This window comes from Ixodes scapularis, unplaced genomic scaffold, assembly GCF_016920785.2.
Source record: "Ixodes scapularis isolate PalLabHiFi unplaced genomic scaffold, ASM1692078v2 PGA_scaffold10__122_contigs__length_95168666, whole genome shotgun sequence".
Taxonomy (NCBI): Eukaryota; Metazoa; Arthropoda; class Arachnida; order Ixodida; family Ixodidae; genus Ixodes; species Ixodes scapularis.
In genome coordinates, this window is record NW_024609836.1 from 38122409 (window position 1) to 38141154 (window position 18746).

Sequence of the window (18746 nt, forward strand, 5' to 3'; positions counted from 1 at the left end):
TAGGCCTATAGGCCTATAGGTGTATGGGCCTATTGGTGTATTGGCATATAGGCCATCTGCATGAGCACACAGGGTATGGAGGTGCCTTTATACATTTTATTATGCGAAAAAGGGTCTTGGGGTACACTTGCTCGTTATGAAGGCATCTTGGCGCTGAACACTGTCACAAACTGAGTGTTGAATGTGCCGGAGCATAATGGCATACTTGCTTGAAATCCTGAAATGAACAGCAGAACAAACAAAAAGAGTTAATCGGCGGCATGGCAAAGGTGGAGGATGATGTCACCACAGAAAGTGATTAAGGCTAAAGCCATTCGATAGATGACTCGAGCATTTTTAAATTTCAGACTGAAGAAAATAAAATTAAGAGGCTGGATTTCCTTTGTTTTCTGTCTTCATCATGAGCCTAACTGCCTTCAAAACTTATTAAGTGTCAACCTTCTGAAGAACCTTGAAATTAAATAATGTAAAATTAATATCAGCTTTATGTGTGTGGGATTCCTAACAACGCTTCGTTTAGTTCGGTCAACAAATACATAGTAGGTATGTAAACCCAGATCAATTCGGGAAAGTCAGGGGATCGAAGTTTGCCCTGTTTGCCTTAACAGTACCGTCCAGTCCACTTTCATAACTTCAAAACTAGTTGCATGCTGTCACGCGTTTTATAAAGATGGCTATTTTTTAACCATTTTGACTGCAAAGGCATAGTGGCTCTGCATGAACCGAATACTATGGAAGTGCAACTTCTCAAATGAAATTAAGTATGATCAATGTAATCAATATATAGTGGGGCCACTTCAGTCCACTGCTAGACCAGTGAGACATTTTCTAAAGAAACGAATTGAAGGTAGCATTAAGGAACTTAGTAAGTGTGCTTTGTTGACATAAGCTACACTTTCTCGGATCATACCCGGAATGAGTGACAACTTTTCTTTATGCGACGCACAGTTCCAAACATAAGAACAGGTAAAGCAAGCACAACTAGCTAAAAAATAGCTTAACAAGCAAAAGTGAGCCGAGAAAATAGGGAGCTTTAGAATAACGGGTGCTAGTTTATCTCGCGTTACGGACGGCAAAAGCGTTTCTCTGCCGGGCACCCAAAACGCAAGCATCTCACACTTAAAGCGCCACCAAGATGTTGCGATAGGTTTTATGTTGAAGTTAGAATGTTATATCTTAAGAATTAAACAAGCTCCTCGTTTGGAATAACATTTTTATAGTTGTGTTATACTCAATGCCGCATGTTTCTGTCACTGTCAAGCTGCTCTGTTGTACTTCCGAGGCCACGACGATCCACAACCCCGGCATGTTTACTTTCTGCCGCGATCGCAAGTACACGTGCTTTGATAGCTTTGAGCTCTGAATCCAACGGTATGTGACATTTTCTGTACGCTATGACTATACCAACCGCGGTCGCCAAGTGCGACTAACGCAGTCCCAAGCGGGCGGCGGGCGTCCAAGACGCGAGCAACGGAATGTCGTGGGCGCCGCCATTTGCGGTATCCATGATATTTCCGAGAAATAACGGGCCCCAAAGCCCAAGCCCCAATGCTCGTTTTGGGTCTGCGCATTCGCACTAGCGACGACGTTATTTATTCGAGGTTGCGGACGTCATTCTGAAACTCCCTAATGTTCAAACTTCCACGCGTCTACAGTAAACAAAGACCAAAAGCATGCTTACCAACTGTGTTCAGGTGCTCGGTAGACTCGCGTCGTGGGTCTTCCAAGCACTTCTTGACCATAATCAACATAAGAGGAGACTTCACAGATAGGTAAACTTGAATAAATGAGCACATTTCCATGTCTAAAAGCATTTTCGTCCCCTGACAGAAACCCACCCGACGCACGACAATTCAACGTCGGGGAAACAAAAAGTGTGGTGTCGCTAGCGATGGGGTGCTGTAACTAGTACGAGCTCGATAGGAATAGATAACTGGGCAAGTTGGTGAGAATTCATGTTGAGAGACAGCGCGACCGGGACGAGGACAAAAAGATGGAGAGAACACAGGACAGGCGCCGTCCTGTGTTCTCTTCGTCTTTTTGTCCTCGTCCCAGCCGTGCTGTTTTTCAACAATATGAGCTCCTAACAAAATCGAAACCGAAACTGGCCGAATCGCGATGGAGGGGTGCCATAAAAATGTCTTTACAAACTTAGGAATAAAAGAAGGTGAATACAACTATTGTATTTTATATTATAAGCACATGAAATAAATGTGTAAATCGTGACTAGTACCGACTTGCCATTTGTTTTGGGTGAAATGGAGTAGGAAGTAGATTTCTTTGTTTCAACCCATCAAGATATTTTGTTTATTTTTCGTGGAGATTACTTTTATTTACACTTTCCTTGCAGTATTTTATTAGTAAATTATTTTGACGCACCAGGCTCCCAAGATTTATTTAGAATATTGCCCTAAAATTCATTCAGAAAAGCAAGCATTTCATTATGCTATTTTCCTCTAAATTGTGACTGTGTGTGTCTCTTATTCTAGCATTATTTCAAGCTACAAAACTATATGAATTTTTATAACCCATTGATTTACAATGATGGTGTGTTATGTAACCTGAGCTTAAACCATTTTTGCCATTCAAAAATATTGAGGAAAAAAAAAGCGTAACATTGTCGCATAATTAACTTGACTGATGTACTTTTATGCATGCTGTTCTAGTGTGGACACATTTTTTGCATTTGGAATAGATATTTGCACCGCACAGCCCAGGTTACATAACACATGCATCAAATGGGCCGGTGTATTTCTGACGCGGACTATTCTGACAGACATATGTCTAATTTATTCCTATTGCTCAAATATAGACATGCACAATTGGTACATTCCTATTGAATGATTCGAGGTTTCATCTAGTCAAGGAAGCATTCCTATTTGGCGAACAAAACTTTTGGTTTGACTGATGAAGATTCCTAATCGTCCGATAAAGTCCTTATGGGACCAGTCTAAGTTTCTATGGGACCAATAGAAATGCCTATTGGACCGATCGAAATTTCTATAGGCCCAATAGGCATTCCAATGGGACCGGTACACACTCCTATGGGACCGATACACACTCTTATGGTACCAATACACGCTTCTATGGGATTGATACACACTCCTATGGGACCAATACACACTCCTACGGGACCGATACACATTCCTATGGGACCAATAAAACTTCCTATGGGACCGATACACACTCCTATGGGACCGATAGGCACTCCTATGGGACCGATACACATTTCCTATGGGACCAATAGAACTTCCTACGGGACCGATACTGATTTTTATGGGACCGATAGAAATTCCTATCGGACCGATAGAAATCTCTATTGGTCCGATACAAATCTCTATCGGAATTTTTGCTAGGGCTGCTCTAGCTGATGACACGACCGAAGCTTCCAGCGATCGGGCCACAAGTCTAACGTGTCCATGGCTCTGCTTTGGCTTTCCCCCCTTGCCAAGGTTTGGAAATTGGAGTCGCGTTCAGGACCACAATGCCTGCTTGGTGAACCGTACTTCCGCAGAGCGGCGCTGCTACATAGTTTTAGGATGTCCCAATATTCCTAGATGGACGTTTCAAACGAGGCGTTCTCGACATCCACAAGGTGCTGTTTGGTAATTGTTTCATTGGTTTTAAACTTTGTCTTCATACCTTTTTAAACAGGAAATTGGTGTGGTCAATGTGGTAGTGTTCCCTAGAGCACGCCTAGGCAAAAAATATGCACAAAGTTTTGTTGGAGTGTCCCTTTAACAATCTAAAGTTAACAAATACAGGGTGTCACCAAAAACACTTTACAGGCTAAAATGGCTCGCAAAAATCAAAAACTTGACGACGCTTGTAGCAGCTTTTCTGAAAAATGTCTTTAACTCGTCACATTGTTATGCTAAAACTTTGAGTTGGAACTCCGAGTACAATAAAAATGAGAACATAAAGAATGATTTTTTATGTCTCATTTTTTATGTTTTATGTTTCGGTGTCTCCCCGCAGCTGTCGGGGAGACACCGAACGACGGCCGTGTTTCTTTGCCTTATCCAGCGATGGCGCTACGGATCCACTGGACGCTGACTGGACATGCCAGGGGAAAAGGGCACTCTACCATCCCCACTCACCCTTCTCGTAACCCCTGTGGCACACCTGGACACATTAGAGCTCCCAATAACTAGTACTCTGCTTGTCTTCCCATGTTTCTACTTCCCTACTGCTGGCTCTACACACTCTTGATTTTCCACAAGTTTGGGTGGGGGTGCAGCGACTTGCACAAGTACCCCTCATCTGGGTGCGGGAATAGGGGGCTCTGTGCCCCGGTTTTCTTCTACTGCGGGGTTCATCCCAGTTTTCATCTGTACCTTACCCTCCACTTTCCTCTTCGATTCCTCAAATGCGGTCTGTGCCACCTCTCTTTGTTCTGCTTCTCTTCTCCACCTCCCCTTCATTTCCTCTAGCCTCGCCTTCAGGGGGATGAGCTCTTTACGCTGCACTTCAAGCTTCCCACGTTCTTCCCGCTCTATTTCCAGTTCCTTCTGTAACTCTTCTAGCCTCACTTCGGCTACCCTCCCTCCCCCCTCGTTTCCTCTGCCACCCTTTTCTCTGCTGCTTTCCTCATTGCTTCTGCCATCACCTCTAGCCGCGTTTTTCGAGTTCCGGTTTCTCTTGCTTCTCTTTCTATCTTCGCTCCTTTCCCGTTCGACCTTGAGCTCTCACCTTATCTCCTGCAGCGCCTCATTCACCTCCTCAATTTTCACGCAGATCCGGCATAGGTATTCCCTCTTGGTAGCCTCTTCGATCGAGCTGAAAGGGGATCCTCGAGGAAACACCATCTACTGCAGCCGCCACACTCAACTTTCAGCACTTTCAAATCATCATTCGCACTTCCCTTTTTTTTTTCTTGTTCCTCATGCCTCTGAGTCTCCCACGTCCGCAGGAACTTTTCCGGCTACGTGACAACACGCATAGACAAAATGAGAGCAAAAACTAAACCTAATTGTCGCTCTCCAGCGAAGTGTCCCGGCCAAATTTCAAACTGCACCGTCCTAGCACCACTTGGCCCCGCTAAACCAACTTCCTTTTCGCTACCGCTACATCTAGCTAAATTACCCCAACTAAGCAATATCCTGCTCCCTGCACTACTATCCCATACACAGTTGGATAACAAACTGCTGAAAATGAAATCCAAGTCTACTTGGCTATGGAGCAGATCCGTCGCGCGAGTGATGTTCGAGCGGCCGATGAACCAGCGCCAAGAAAGCAGTGCTCCTCAGTGTTGACAGATGGTCGCACAACAAGCCGCCAAACAGATGAAGGGAACAACCCAAATGTAGCAAAGGCCACTTAAATTCAATGTTATCTCGAAAAAAAATCATAATTGGTTTATAAATTTTAGATATATACGGTACCGAAAAATCCCCTTAAACTAGCAAGATTTTCCTTATTCCCACATAGACCTGAATATTACCCTATTCTGGTAAATTTCCCCCAGGTTGGCAGCCCTGCACTGAGTCGAGTTGAGCAAACATCTTCTGAAACTTTTAACTCTGTTTTCTTCAGCCCGGCGGGCATCACTGCTATGCACAATTTTTCAAAATGCCGTATTTCTGTGTTTGGAAATACGAATAAATGTGAAAAACCAGTGTTTAAGCCATTTTGTTCGAGACCGAGGCTTGTCTCAGTCTCGTGTTAAGCTCTTAGTCGGCAGCACCTCCAAGTGGGCCAGTACTGTCTGCTATTGGTTACCATAGATTGCAGATAGCAAGTTTCTCTTTCCTTTTCTTTTTTTCGAGCAAGGAAAGTCAATTTGTTAATATTTTCACCAAAAACATTCACCATCTACCCGTACCTCTGTACTAAATCCCAGCACAATACGTTAAAAAACTAATTTTTTTCGGTCTATTTAAAAGGCAAGATTTCTTCAGCCCATGCTGCATTAGCATCAAAGAAATTCTGAAAATTCTACAGCACATCAAACTGAAATCACAAAATTACAATCTTATAACATGTACACAATAATAAAAAGGTGATGGACAGCACAACAGTACAGTAACAATGGAAACAAGCATGAGTGCATAATGCAGAACTTTATTAGTTGTCTGTAGTGAGTTATTGGTGTGCGGCAGTAAATAAAGCAGAGTGGGGGTTCACAAAGCAATAGTTTCCCCATGTGTAGTGGTGCAGCAGCTCAGAAAACTCTCCACAGCGTCCAATATCCTCAACTATGACACTGTGGGCTGTGTTCTCGACAACTTGAGCATAAAAACGGTCATCAAAATTTTGTATCAAGAACCAAAGCCAGAACACACTGGTGCGGGCCACACATCATAATCAGTGACGCTTGAGCAAAGCGCGGAAGGTCATCATCTGGTACAAGCACAAGTATCACACAGATCACACTTAGTCTTCTTCCAGAGACCATGACAGGAACCACACTACAAATCTGTCACAGTCGAACTCGTATCTGGTAGCCTGTCCTTCAAGGGGTTGAGTAATGAGCTTGAGTCTGCTCTTTTTCTCTCTGTAGTGTCACTAAATTCTGGAGTTGAGTCGAAGCATACATGAGGTGCATTTGATGTCGGCAGCTTAACGTTCCACAAGTGTTCCTGAAGGTGCGAATTCTCCGGGCAGTTGACTTGGAAAATTGGTGTTTCGCTCAAAACGCATGCAGGACGGTATAGAAAGAGGGCTGTACAAGAGCAGAAGTCTGAGATAATAATAATAAGAAATTTATTTGGATTATAAACATGTTACATATGCATGCCCGCGAAAGCACTGGTGTGCTTGTATGCGGGACCTGGCGACCAGTGGCCCGCGAAAGCACTGGTGCACGGCAAAAGCAGGCAACTTCAAACACCAATCTTTTAGTTCATATTTACTGGGTTTCAGTGGCTCCATGTTATAGCAAGTTTCTGGAAACTTGTTAAAATAAAATGGAACGTAATAGGCCTATTGTTTTTTCTCATAATTTTCATAAATCTTGGGAATAACAAAACTTTCTATGTGCCTAAGTGTTTGTTCCCTTTTTAAGACTATTTTAAAGTGTAGTTTTTCTATCGATAACACCATTAAGACATACATTTTTTGATTCATTTCCAAATCTTTGTATGTCATTCCATAAGTAATATTACTTGCAATTTTATGTAGTATTGTCATTTTTTTTAATAATTGGAACACACATCATGTAACGAGATACCATATTGGAGTATTGACTCACCCAGAGCACTATAGACTCTCCTTAATGACATTGTCGCTACACTGCACATCCTGTACAAATATACCAAGACAGCACACATTCTTTTGATAAGATATTCTATATGCTCATTCCACAGGAGATTTTGATCTAGATGTATTCCTAAATATTTAGTTGTAACATCTAATCCTACACAACTGCATTGTGTGCATTTCTGTGAGTGGGGAAATAGTGGAGTGCTAAAGTTTAAATGTTTATACAGACTATGCAGACATATCAGTTTTGTTTTACTGAAATTAACAAAGATGTCATTAGCAGAAAACCAGCTTATTATTTAATATCTTCTGAAAAATGGACAAATCACTGTTTGTCACTCGTCCCTAATATCAAGGCATGTATTAAGTAGTGCATCTTTGGAATTATGTTAACACCTGGCAATATTTCCTTAAAGGGACCATGAAATGATTTTAAAATCGAGTTTCATCCACCGCACGTCGTAAATGGTGTGAAAAGAAACACAAAAACACAAAAATAGGGAGCCCAAAAAAATTATTTGCTATAGAACTTTTAAAAGAAAACTGGACTCTTTTGCGCCTTCCTTCCTTCGCCTGTTCACTACGATGCATACGCAGAATCGGTGCACGTCAGCCGAATCCACATCGCCTATTGGGTAAGAGCCTACCTCACCAGCACCGCGATCGTAAACAATAAATAGCCGGCGAATGTTTCCTAAAAGTTTTGTTAAATAATATTCAGATCCACATTTTGTAGCATAATTAGAGATGTGTGGCGAAAATTGCCAAATTTGATAATGCTGAGAGCCAAGCGCCATCTATCGTGTGGTAAACGAAGCAACTACTGCGCATGCGCAGTAGGGCAGGGCCGCCAGTTACTTGGTTGACGGCGACCGACGAACATTTATTTTCTTTGTTTTCCTTCCTCTCAAAACTCTGACTGACTGAACGTTTATTTTTCTACGTGTTCTTCCCGCACGTGCCGACTTCAAGCAGCAAGAAAACAGTACTTAAAACAGACCACGACGAACAAGAACGCTGGATTCACCGACTCCGACGAAGCGTATAGGCCTAGCAGGCATTCCGACTCGGCGCTTCGTCGCAAGACCGTCTGCCTACGACCGGCTGGCGTGCTAAATGGAATATGCCCGCGCGACCCTTGTGGACCCTTCCCGTATTATAGTTTGATCACTGACCTCAATTCTAGATTAAGAGGTGAGGAGGTCAATCTCTTCCCCTTGTTTTCCGAGGCAGTGTTGACGAACACTCGTCGAAAAGGGACTCTCGTCGATTCTATCTTCTTGTTTTGTGTGATATAGAGCTGAAATAAACGCCGTATGGATTGCCTTCGTAACACGGTATGTACACTTTGTTATTGGAATGCCATTTTTATTCTGACAGACTGGACGTCACTGTCGACCCCGGTCCAACCTTTCTTTGCCGAGTGTCGCGTCAGTATCGAGTTGCAATCGTAAAAGAACGGTCCCGAAGCGCTTACCAACAGCGCGAATACAAGACTTCCATCAAGCGCGCGCGTCCGCTCCGAGTGTAAGCAGGTATTTACGTGGCTCTTGCTGACACTCGTAGTTCAAACGTATCTTTTTTAACGTCGGCTCGCTCCTGCATCTCCGAGGCCGCGAAAAACGCCATCTACGTCGCTTTGCAAACGACTGACACGGGCCGGCCCTTCTGCCAACAATGACGGGGTGGTGACAAGACTCGCTGCACTTCCCAACAGGCATACCGGCGTATGGGACTAGTCCCATGCTGTCGCTGTAGCGCAACATATCTCATTGAATTTCGCTCAGCTGCGATGCGGCGATGAGAGGCGCCGATTCAGGAAATACGTCGGTGACATCAGCGCAGTAAAACCTACCGGCGCACCCCAACTCGTTGCCGCTAACACTCCCATTCTCCTACTGCCGAGAGAACTTCCGGTTCCGGAAACGGTCTACGTCACGGCTTCTTTTGCGGTCAGTTGGAGAGAATGAAAAAGTCGATATTTCAATAATTTTTTGTGTAAAAGTTAATAAACCGAGACGAAAACGGATGCCTGTTCGGCATTCAGTGAACATTGACGGTTCAATGTAAAAGTTATCTGGAAAAAGTAAAAAGGTCATTTCATGGTCCCTTTAAATGCATTGTAGAGGTCGTCAGTGAGCACTTGCAAGTGTGCAGCTGCGCTACAACACTTGTGGTGCAAGAACAATATCTACGACAGCATGCAATATGAGGTGCACTTCATATGCAGCATTTCCTTTTGGGATAGTCACCCAGAAGCAGAGAAAATAACTGAAAAAAAAAAGCTTCTTGGCAGCTGAACCCTTCATAGCTGAATGTCCAAATACTGTTTGATGTGAAACAGGAGAGACCTTTGATTTCTTGTGTTCCCCTTGGAAAGGAAATGAGGCAAGCCTCTCGCTTAACTGATCAACAAGTGTCAGCAGATGACCTGATATAATGCACCAAAGAACATATATCATGACACATGGAATGACCCCTTCAAACAAGACATGCATGACATCTGGCAGCAGGCCTTGAGTCACATCAAATGACCGAAGACCACTTGGACAGCTTTCACCAGTAACGCCATATATAAGCTAGTAATGCTTTGATCTGTCGTGGCCGGTTGAACATGAGCATGCATTTGCCTGTATCTAAGAATGAACCTATCTTCATTCCATTTCTTATTTTTATTTCTTTATTGTCACACAGAAAGAGCAGACAAGACTAGATGAAAAACATTTGTGAAAGCCGCCAAACTGGTGGCTTGACAGGTTATCACTGCACACATACAAAACTGAGCCCTCCAACATTTCTCTGTCAGGCTCTACACCATTTGACTTGAGCTGCTGAAGGTCCATAAGAAGTGGCTGGACAATGCAGTGCAGAGTGAATTTGGCTACGATCTATGAGTTTGCCAGGAGGACAAGGTATTTGTCATTAAGCTTGGAGTGGGATCGGGGCGATAAATTTAGGATTCTTAAGTACCCAGTCAGAACTTGAGACTTTCCACGTTTGCTTCCTAGGGGATTACACACTTTGAACTCATCAAAGTAGAGTTCAAAGATCAATTGCTTCTCGCTACCTGCATTCCTGATCCTACTGTGCTCTTTGGAGTATGTGCCTCGCTGCCTGCGTTCCTGAACATACTGTGCTCTTTAAAAGATGTCAGCACACATGTCATGCAGGGGAGTAGAGCAGCATATTTCAGTTTCTCCAAAAAGTTTGTGCACTTGAATTTGAGTGTGCTGAAAGTTTTGATTTGGTTGGTTATTTGACACACTGTTTGAGGAGCTACAAAACCAATCTTTTACAGTGATTCTCCCTGCCTGCTTTAGATCCAAACATCTAAAGTTTTGTTATGTCAATGAAACTGTGTTCCCTTATACTCTGCTGCAAAGATTATTACATCATTGACAATTTCATTTAGGATGCTCTCTGGCAACTGTCTGCTCTCTTGCCAGTTCAGTGGCAAAGAAGACTAATGAGTGGCACACTGGTCACTGGCATTAGGACTGCCACAATCAAGGTTATCTGCCTGAGCATATGCTTGATCACTGAACCCACTGCAGGACTCATCCACCGGTGGAAGGTCTTCGGACTGTGGTGGCTCCACAAGGGTCTCGGTGGTACTTGGAAGAAGCAGATGCTTGTGGTGACTGCAGATACGTTGTGGAATGAGCCGTAAAGTCTAAATGTCTTCGCACAGCCTTCCCAGTTGCGGTCTCAACTGCTATCTGTGCAACCCGCAGAAGGCAGCTGTGAAAGCAGGTCTTTGGAAAGCTGTTCCTGTTAACAAATCATCCCACAAGTTGAGCGAAACCATACAGTACGACACCATCGCCCGAGATGTTGGGCACAGCAGGTTACTCAGTCAGCGTGTCTACCAAATTACTTGTCTCAAGTTCCCCAACATATCTAGCCTCAACCTTGCTATCTCAATAAAAATTTGTGACCGTTTCTTCGGCTGAAGGATTAGTTTGAACAACATCATCAGCATGTCCGTGCCAATGCTTGTTCGTCGGGCTTTGTTGCGTTCCACCGTGCCACTTTCACTGGTTTTTTCCTGAGTTAAACAATTTTTTTCTTGTTTTTTTTTTATAATTCTGACAATTTCAGGTTTTCCAGGCTGGTTAGACACTGTCTGTGCATCGCCGTGGCTCCCACGAGGCAGACTAATGCATACTCTATGCAGGCCTTCCCACAGCACAAATCAATTTAAACTTCTTTATAACTGTCAAAACCGAAGAGCCATAGAATGTGCTGTGTTTGAATAGTGCTTAGCTGCTCACATGATATATGCATGTGTTGCAAGAGACAACATCAACAATAGATATATTTGACCTGCAGTGTATAGTACCTATACAAAAGGGCTACAGAAGGCAAGGCAGCGTGCAAATGCGTCGAAAGCAAAATCATTCGGATAAAAAGCTCACGCCCCAGGCAGACACTGTTACTTAATGTGTGTTATGGGCGTGAAGCACAATCATGGCAAAGCAATTTAAGTTTCAGACAAAAAGTGAACACTATTTTCTAAAATTATTCAGTTAAATACACACAATAGTAATATTTTATTGCTTACATGGTGACGGCACTCCAAATGCTGGATGTGCCTCTTCCTCATGGGCTAGAAAAATTAAAGAAATATACATCCATGTCGAATATCGCATTACTTCGCTCCCAGCTCCTTTTTATGACTATTTGTATTACCCGAAACCTCCGTTTCTACGGTTGAGCTGTTGACCAGTCTTTTTGTCTTTTTCAGTGCCTTTTGATAGGTCCCTGAAAGCAAATATTAGAACACACCAATATCAGGGTTCATTGTTTTCAGTTTCACCCAATAAGAACCGGTGAAGTATGCTGGATTCCTTTTCCGACATTCGGTTTTAACCGAAAAGGCAAGTATTTTAGAGCGGCATTGCATGCAAAGTTGGGAATGGCAACGGAGGGAGGGAGGGGGGGTATTTGTCGGCACATGACTATAGTCAGCTTGTCTACATGACAGCGAAGTGCTCTGTTGGCATTTAGGGTGTTTAGCTTCGTTTGTCGTCTGGATAGAATTTTTCGCCTTCGTGATCCAGTTTTTGTATGCCAATTGTCTCCTGTCCTTTTCTTAATATTGTGCTTGGATTGTTGTAGTGTATATCATAGATATTTTTCTGAAAGGGGGCACCTAATAAGAAAAAGCCGCGAATCTGCTTCTCATATCTGCAAGTGCTGCCGTGCGGCGTGCAATAATTAAGTTTGGACAAACAAGCTAGAAAAGTGTGAGGTCAATACATATTCACAGAAAAGAAAAGACGCTAAAGTTTCGCTTGTATATATATTCTCCTTGTCAAAAGCCGAAAAATTTCAATGAAAACCGAAAAAAGTATGCCGAATTCAAGAAAAATAAAAACCGAAAACGCAGAACCGTAATCATAACAGCATAACTTCGACAATCTCAATGTTTACCATTCGTGAAAAATGCAGACTGCGAAGTACTGGCAACATTGTTACGTAGGCACAAAAGCACGAACAAATCGGTAGTTTCTGGTTATTTTGTGCTGCTTGTTCACCTCCTCTCCATTGTAATACGTGCAAAATGTTTTTAGTTGTGTCATCAATGAGTATAGGGACTTTAGAAACTATAAATTAGATTGCATTTACTGCAAATGTCCTGAACAATATCAAAAAAGTCCTCACAATTACTAATTTTTGGATGGGTAGAACTTAATCGTCTTCACAAAATCATCCAGAGAAAAAAGGTACAAAATAAATACTGTAAAATGATGACAGTACATGGGAACATCTCTCACCCACTACCAATGATGCCTGGTGGCACCTCCTATTCCACCATGGAGGACACCCTGGACCCCTTAATATGCAGTGGCCAGGCAAACACGTCTTAGTTTTGAAAGCCAGGTCACTGGCATGACTGCCAGGCAGTCTTCCTTGTCCGGAAATTTGATAACTGCAAATGGCTTGTCCATCCTACACTGAAGAAGCAGCAGCAGGAGAAGATGTTCATTAGCTCACATATCCTGCATTACCAATTGGAACCCAGGATGTACCCACAGTTTTGTAAGCTTATGGATGACGGACCACCCAATAAAATTACTTGCACATGACTCTCCTACATTAAAATAGAGTTGGGCATTAATATTGGTCATATCACAAGATGGAGATTTATTAACCTATTCATGTTGCCAGGTTTCCAAGTGACACGCAACAATACACTAAATATTCAAAACCGAATATTTGCACACTAAATGTAAAGAAAAGATTTCTTGGTTGTTTGCTCCTTTAAGTCCCGATTCGTGACAATCTGGCAAGTTCTGCTGAAGTCTACTATTGGGTAGCACCGTAAATATTCATGGAAGCGCAGAGCTACCCATATCTATGTTATAATCCAGAACAGAACCAGGCTCTCGGCAAGGAGGTACAACTTGCTGTTAAAAATAAAGGTACATTCGTCACTTCCAAATCATCCCCTCTGTCTTCGTGACCTATAGAAACCATGTAAATTCAGTTTTCCTCGTAGGATAATGAAGAAGTTTGGAGAAATTGGCCTTAAAGGAGCCTTGCAACCGTATTTAAGCATCTACCTCTTTGCGGTTTCCACGTCTCTTGGGGTTAGGGCAAGCCAGCGAGCACGGAGAGAGTAACTAAATATCAGTGCGCCATATTTTAACCAGACGAAGCGGAAACCTCCTCCACCTACAGGGGCGACCCGCAGTGCCAAAAGTGTGCGATATGTCGTCTTACGTCCTCGAGCCGCTTCTCAAGATGCTTGAGAAGTGCAGTGCTTTCTTTCACCCAGCCTCAGCCGAGACACTGCTCTAGCAAACCGGCCGAGGGCTTATCTCGGCAAATGGGGCTTTTCTCAGCCCCATTTGGGCAATCACCCTGTCCCTCTTTTCTTCCGCCAGTATGTGGAGAACAGAATCTAAAGCCATCAGTAGCCCAAACTCCTCCAGCGATTCATTGTCTGGGACGCTGCTGGCCTCGTCCTCTGGCACCTGGACAACATCACCTTCTCCGGCCTCAATGCAGATCTTATGGAGGATGCAACATGGCAGTGATGAACCTTGTTGCATGATCAACAGTAAAGAACTCGCATAGCTTCAGCTGCCTGAAACTTTTTTTCAGATCAGCAAACACATTTCGATGAGCACGCGTGTACTTGAGAACTTCCCATTGATGTCCTTCTTCTTTTAGTGAGGGACCCATAGTTTCTGAAAGGAGTCATCAGGTACTCTCTCAAAGGGTAGGCCGCGTCACCCAGGATGTGGTACTGGCCCCTACGGCAGATTTGCGAGAGCTTGTTCACGATGCTGTAAGTCCTAAATACCCTAGCGTCATGAACCTTATTTGAATGTCCCCCGGTTATATCCAGAAACCGCTTGTTGCAGTCACAGATGGCTTTAAGTGCTAGTGAGGGGTAATGGCACTGGTTCACAAATCGACCGGACCTTGTTGGCCGGGCATTCAATTGCAATAAAGGATCCGGTACACCAGTTACCTGCAGTATGAATGCTAGTCGAAGGTTTCTCAGAGAAGATAGAAGACCAATGAATAAATACAGTAAATGACAAACAATACAAACGTTTTTTACACAAGTGCACGCACCAGCTCAACACTGTTACGTCACGTCACGGCGGTGGTGCTTCGGGCACACTTCCGGTCGGGTGTGGGTGGAAGTCGCCATGTGAGACGGGCATTCTCGTGTTGTGTTGGAAGAAAGCAGACTAAAATCTGCCTTGTCAAAAAGCCACGACTAGGGATGCACCAGAAGGGGCGGGAAAGATGCCACGGTAGGTTTCCCATGTTTTCTGCCTGCCCGGCTCGTCGAAGAATGTGGATAGGTTCTGCGGAAAGAAAAAAACTGACGCCGTCGGAACATAATTGCTTGTGTAATTGCTCAATGTAAACAGTGAATACAAGGAGATGATCATTTACCGGTGGCTACCAGCGACTTGTTATGCGCAATTCACGTGGTTGAATTCTGCTAGAAATTTTCAGTATCAGTACACGCTTTTGCAAACCTGATCGACATATGTCGCTTGGGCTGAAAAAGCTTGTACGGTAGCTTTGTGCAATACAAAAGTGTGTACGGTAGCTGAGGGTGGACTATCCCAGAAAACCTCGGGACTCTGATGTATGGAACTTGAGCCACCCAAGTCACTCAGGTTCCATACATCAGAATTGGAGTATTTGTAGGACAGTGCCCTCTCAAACTGGCAATCAGTTTTCTATGCAACTTGATTTCAAAATAACCCAAAATAACAAAATAACTCGCAATTCGACCCGATGCGAAACCCGACAACTGGCCACCTTACGGGGGATTAACAGGGCACGCTATAATATTAATCTGCCAGATCAGTATTTGATACTACAATCCAAGACTTTTCATTGTTTATGCATGGCAGTACCATTTTTTCCCCCAAATTGACCCAGTAAAACCTTGCCCCCCAAGACCCTTATTATTGACCTTAATGACCTAACTCGAATGCTGAGAGTCGTAGAGTGACGAGTGCAGCCTCCATGGATGAATCTGGATGGTTGTATTGCAAATTCATTCATTGTTTCTGGCGCAGCTTGAAATTTGCAACATGGAGAGTGTCAATGAGTTCACTGATAATTGCACCTGTATTAAAACGACGACATGCAAAGTAAAACATTATTAAATTACCTATTGAATGTGATGGGGAAATCGAGCTGTATTAAAACTGTATTATAGTTATGATAAAGCATCCAGAATTGCCAGCTTGCTGATCCTGAGGTAGACAAGGCATTCGCAGTGATGGCAAGACCAACGAGAGGGGCGGCACCAGCTTTCAGCGTGTGATAGGCATTTTCTAGGCTAGCACACGCAATCTGCCAGGAAGAGCGCTACATTACCCGTTGGATTGTTTCTGTGCACCAGCCCCCAGGACAGAAACTATCCAGGAAACACTGGCAGGCGTGCTGGCAGAGTTAGGATGATTCCTGCCGATTTTTGTGCGCATGACCGGAATAGGTAAACGAAAAGGTGCAGCTGAGGGGAATTCATTGCAATATGCTCAAAATTATTGGGAACTCACTGGATGAGGTGAGTATAGGGTGAAAATAGGAATATTCCAGTTTTCTTCCTCTGTTACAACTCAAACAACATCACAGCAGCCAAATCAACAAGCTTTGTTAAAAAACGTTAAAACCTTGTTATAGCATGGCTGCCGTGTTATAGATAATAGAGTTCGCTATAGTACTGAAGGTGGTTTCACGCTGTATTTTACAGGCTGTTAGACATAATGCGCATTCAGTCAGGCTGCAGTTTGTCTTTACGAACTGTACACTACATGTAAGACGCATTGACTTGTGCCATTGTTGTTGTGCGACATTGTTCATAGCCAGCAAAGCAATTTACCCTGAAACCGCCTCACAGAGCAGCACAGGCGTCGTGGCACAACTGTCGATGACTCCCTCAGTGGCATGTCGTTCGCATCAACACTTACTGTCAATATGTCAATTGTTGAGCTCTCGGCCCGCCAGGAAATGTGAGCCGTGAAGCTGTCGAAGAGAGACGGTGCTGGAACCAAGCTCACGGTGCCTGCTCCCATGAAAATGCTGTCCGACATCCATGTTAAGAAGCCTGCAGGTAGCTCATATCATTTATTATACCCTTAAAGCGCCCATAGGGCTTTACCTAAGGGGTAGGGGGAGCAAGTACAACATTATACAAAACACAAACAAAAATATAAAACAAGAAAGCAGGTGTTATGGGTTTAAGTAAGTGAAACCAGAGGGTTCTTGGATGGTTACAATATTATCAGGAAAGGAGTTACATTTGTATGTAGCTAACTGTAATGGTGAGAATTAAAAAACAATGTTTGTTCGTGGAGTGAGACGTTCGAGACGTGACTCGATCCTTCCCGATCTCATCTTTTATCCATGAGAGCATGTCTGTTGATGCACGTAACAATTCCACTGTGAGAACTTCATACTCTCGGACGGCTTCCTCCAGGCCAGCAGCTTCCTTTTCTCCTGCACCAGTTAGTGGCTTACTTGACAGCACATCTGCCGTGTTGATCTCCTTTCCCGGGATGTGGGAGATTGTGAAGTCATACTCAAGTAGTCGCCTGCGGAAATGTTGCAGACGAGGACTCGGTTCATCTAGACGCTTTGTGGTGAGAAGTGGCACAAGGGGCTTGTGGTTAGTTTCAATATGAAATTGGAGCCCTAGGAGGTATGTGCGGAAGTGGCCACTAGCCCACGTGATGGCCAGTGCTTCTTTCTCAATCTTGGCATAGCGTTGCTCAGTTTCCGTTAGTACCCTGTATGCATAGGCAACTGGTCGTCGCTTGCCTTGGGACTCCTGCGGGAGCACAGCCCCCAATCCATAAGATGAGGCATCGACCGAGAGCGTCAAGTGCTCTCTTGGGTTGTACATTGCCAATGCCGGGGTTGTAATGAGAGCTGTCTTGGTCTGCTCGAAGGCTTGCTGCTGAGCCTCCCCAGTACCAGACTGCATCATGACAAAGTAGGTCTCTCCTCAGCAAGTCAGGGTGGAAACTTCGCCAAACATTTCATTTATTGCTCTAAACCAAAGTTAGCTTCCCCCTCCCCCCTCCCCCCTTCGCAGCTGTTGGAAGTTTTTTTTTTTTTTTTGTGACTCTTAGGTTGAATCAGCCTGGCCACCCCTGGCGTAGGCCATTTCTGACAGCGATCAACACTCCTCCTCCGCGGCGCTCTATCCTATCACTCCGGGCAACAAAATGTGAGTTGCCCAAAATTATTTCGGTATTTAAAATTTCTGGGGTTGGCCAAGTTTTGCTGAATACAACAATGTCTGCAGGGCGTGAACCGACAGCAGCTAACAGCTCTTCCTGCTTTGAAAGAATGCTTTTGTGAAGGTTGCTTTTGCGAGAGGATGACTTGTTTTGCTTGAGCTTTGCAGGAACCTGCTTTACACATCCAGCCTTTCAGTCAAAAATATACCGCGAGGTTCCAATATTCGGTTTGTCATGACGTAATTTAAACTCGCGGCCTTGTGTTTTCGCAAACGAAAACATTTTTTCTCCGTGCCTTCAGAGTTCCTTTGCAAAGGTCCTCACTCAACTGAAAGTTGATGCTGTTTAGTTTGAATGCTTTCAAAAGCAATAGTTCCTTATCTTTAGACAAATTAAATTTTACGATAATAGGCCTGGTGCGATGGAGAGTTATCTCTGAAAAGGCCGATTCGGTGCGCTCGTTTGATCGAAAGGGGAGGATCTTTACACCATGCATGCCTACCTTCACCCTTCACCAAAGCTGATTATTTTTTCTTCGGACTGTTTTCATGTCTCGTCCCGAATATCGGGCATGTTAAATTAAAGCAAGCTGTTTCGTCGGGAATGATATTCAAGTGCGGCGCATCTTTGCACGTTTTCTTTGATCATAAAAGAATTTTTAGCAGTAAGTTCGGAAACTGCTGCAACATAATTTTTTTTATTGTCCTCAGGTTTGCAATTTCGCAATCAATATCGTCGATTTTGGACTCAAGGGAGGCGAAAAGTGAATAAGTATTTTTTAGTTTGTCTTGTATGGCTCTTATTTCGCTT

At 43.8% G+C, this 18746-nt stretch overlaps 1 protein-coding gene and 1 long non-coding RNA gene across 6 annotated transcripts in view; one reads left to right on the forward strand and one right to left on the reverse strand.

Annotated features, from left to right (window-relative positions):
* Positions 1-11131, forward strand: part of LOC8033856 — a 289711-nt gene extending 278580 nt beyond the window's left edge. Inside the window, exon 3 of the transcript XR_006077102.1 lies at positions 10758-11131. The gene's annotated coding sequence lies outside the window, so the exon portion shown is untranslated. The remainder of the gene's footprint in view (positions 1-10757) is intronic.
* On the reverse strand, positions 10850-17141 carry LOC121834206. Of its 5 annotated transcripts, XR_006077123.1 has the most exons (4): positions 12984-17141; positions 11896-11967; positions 11768-11812; positions 10850-10974 (listed from the first exon to the last, which is right to left on the reverse strand). It is a non-coding gene; the product is annotated as an uncharacterized LOC121834206 (long non-coding RNA). The 5 variants fall into 5 exon arrangements; XR_006077121.1 differs by having other exon boundaries at positions 11768-15035; positions 16662-17141; XR_006077122.1 differs by having other exon boundaries at positions 11768-13163; positions 14797-17141.
* Positions 17142-18746: the final 1605 nt, after the last annotated feature.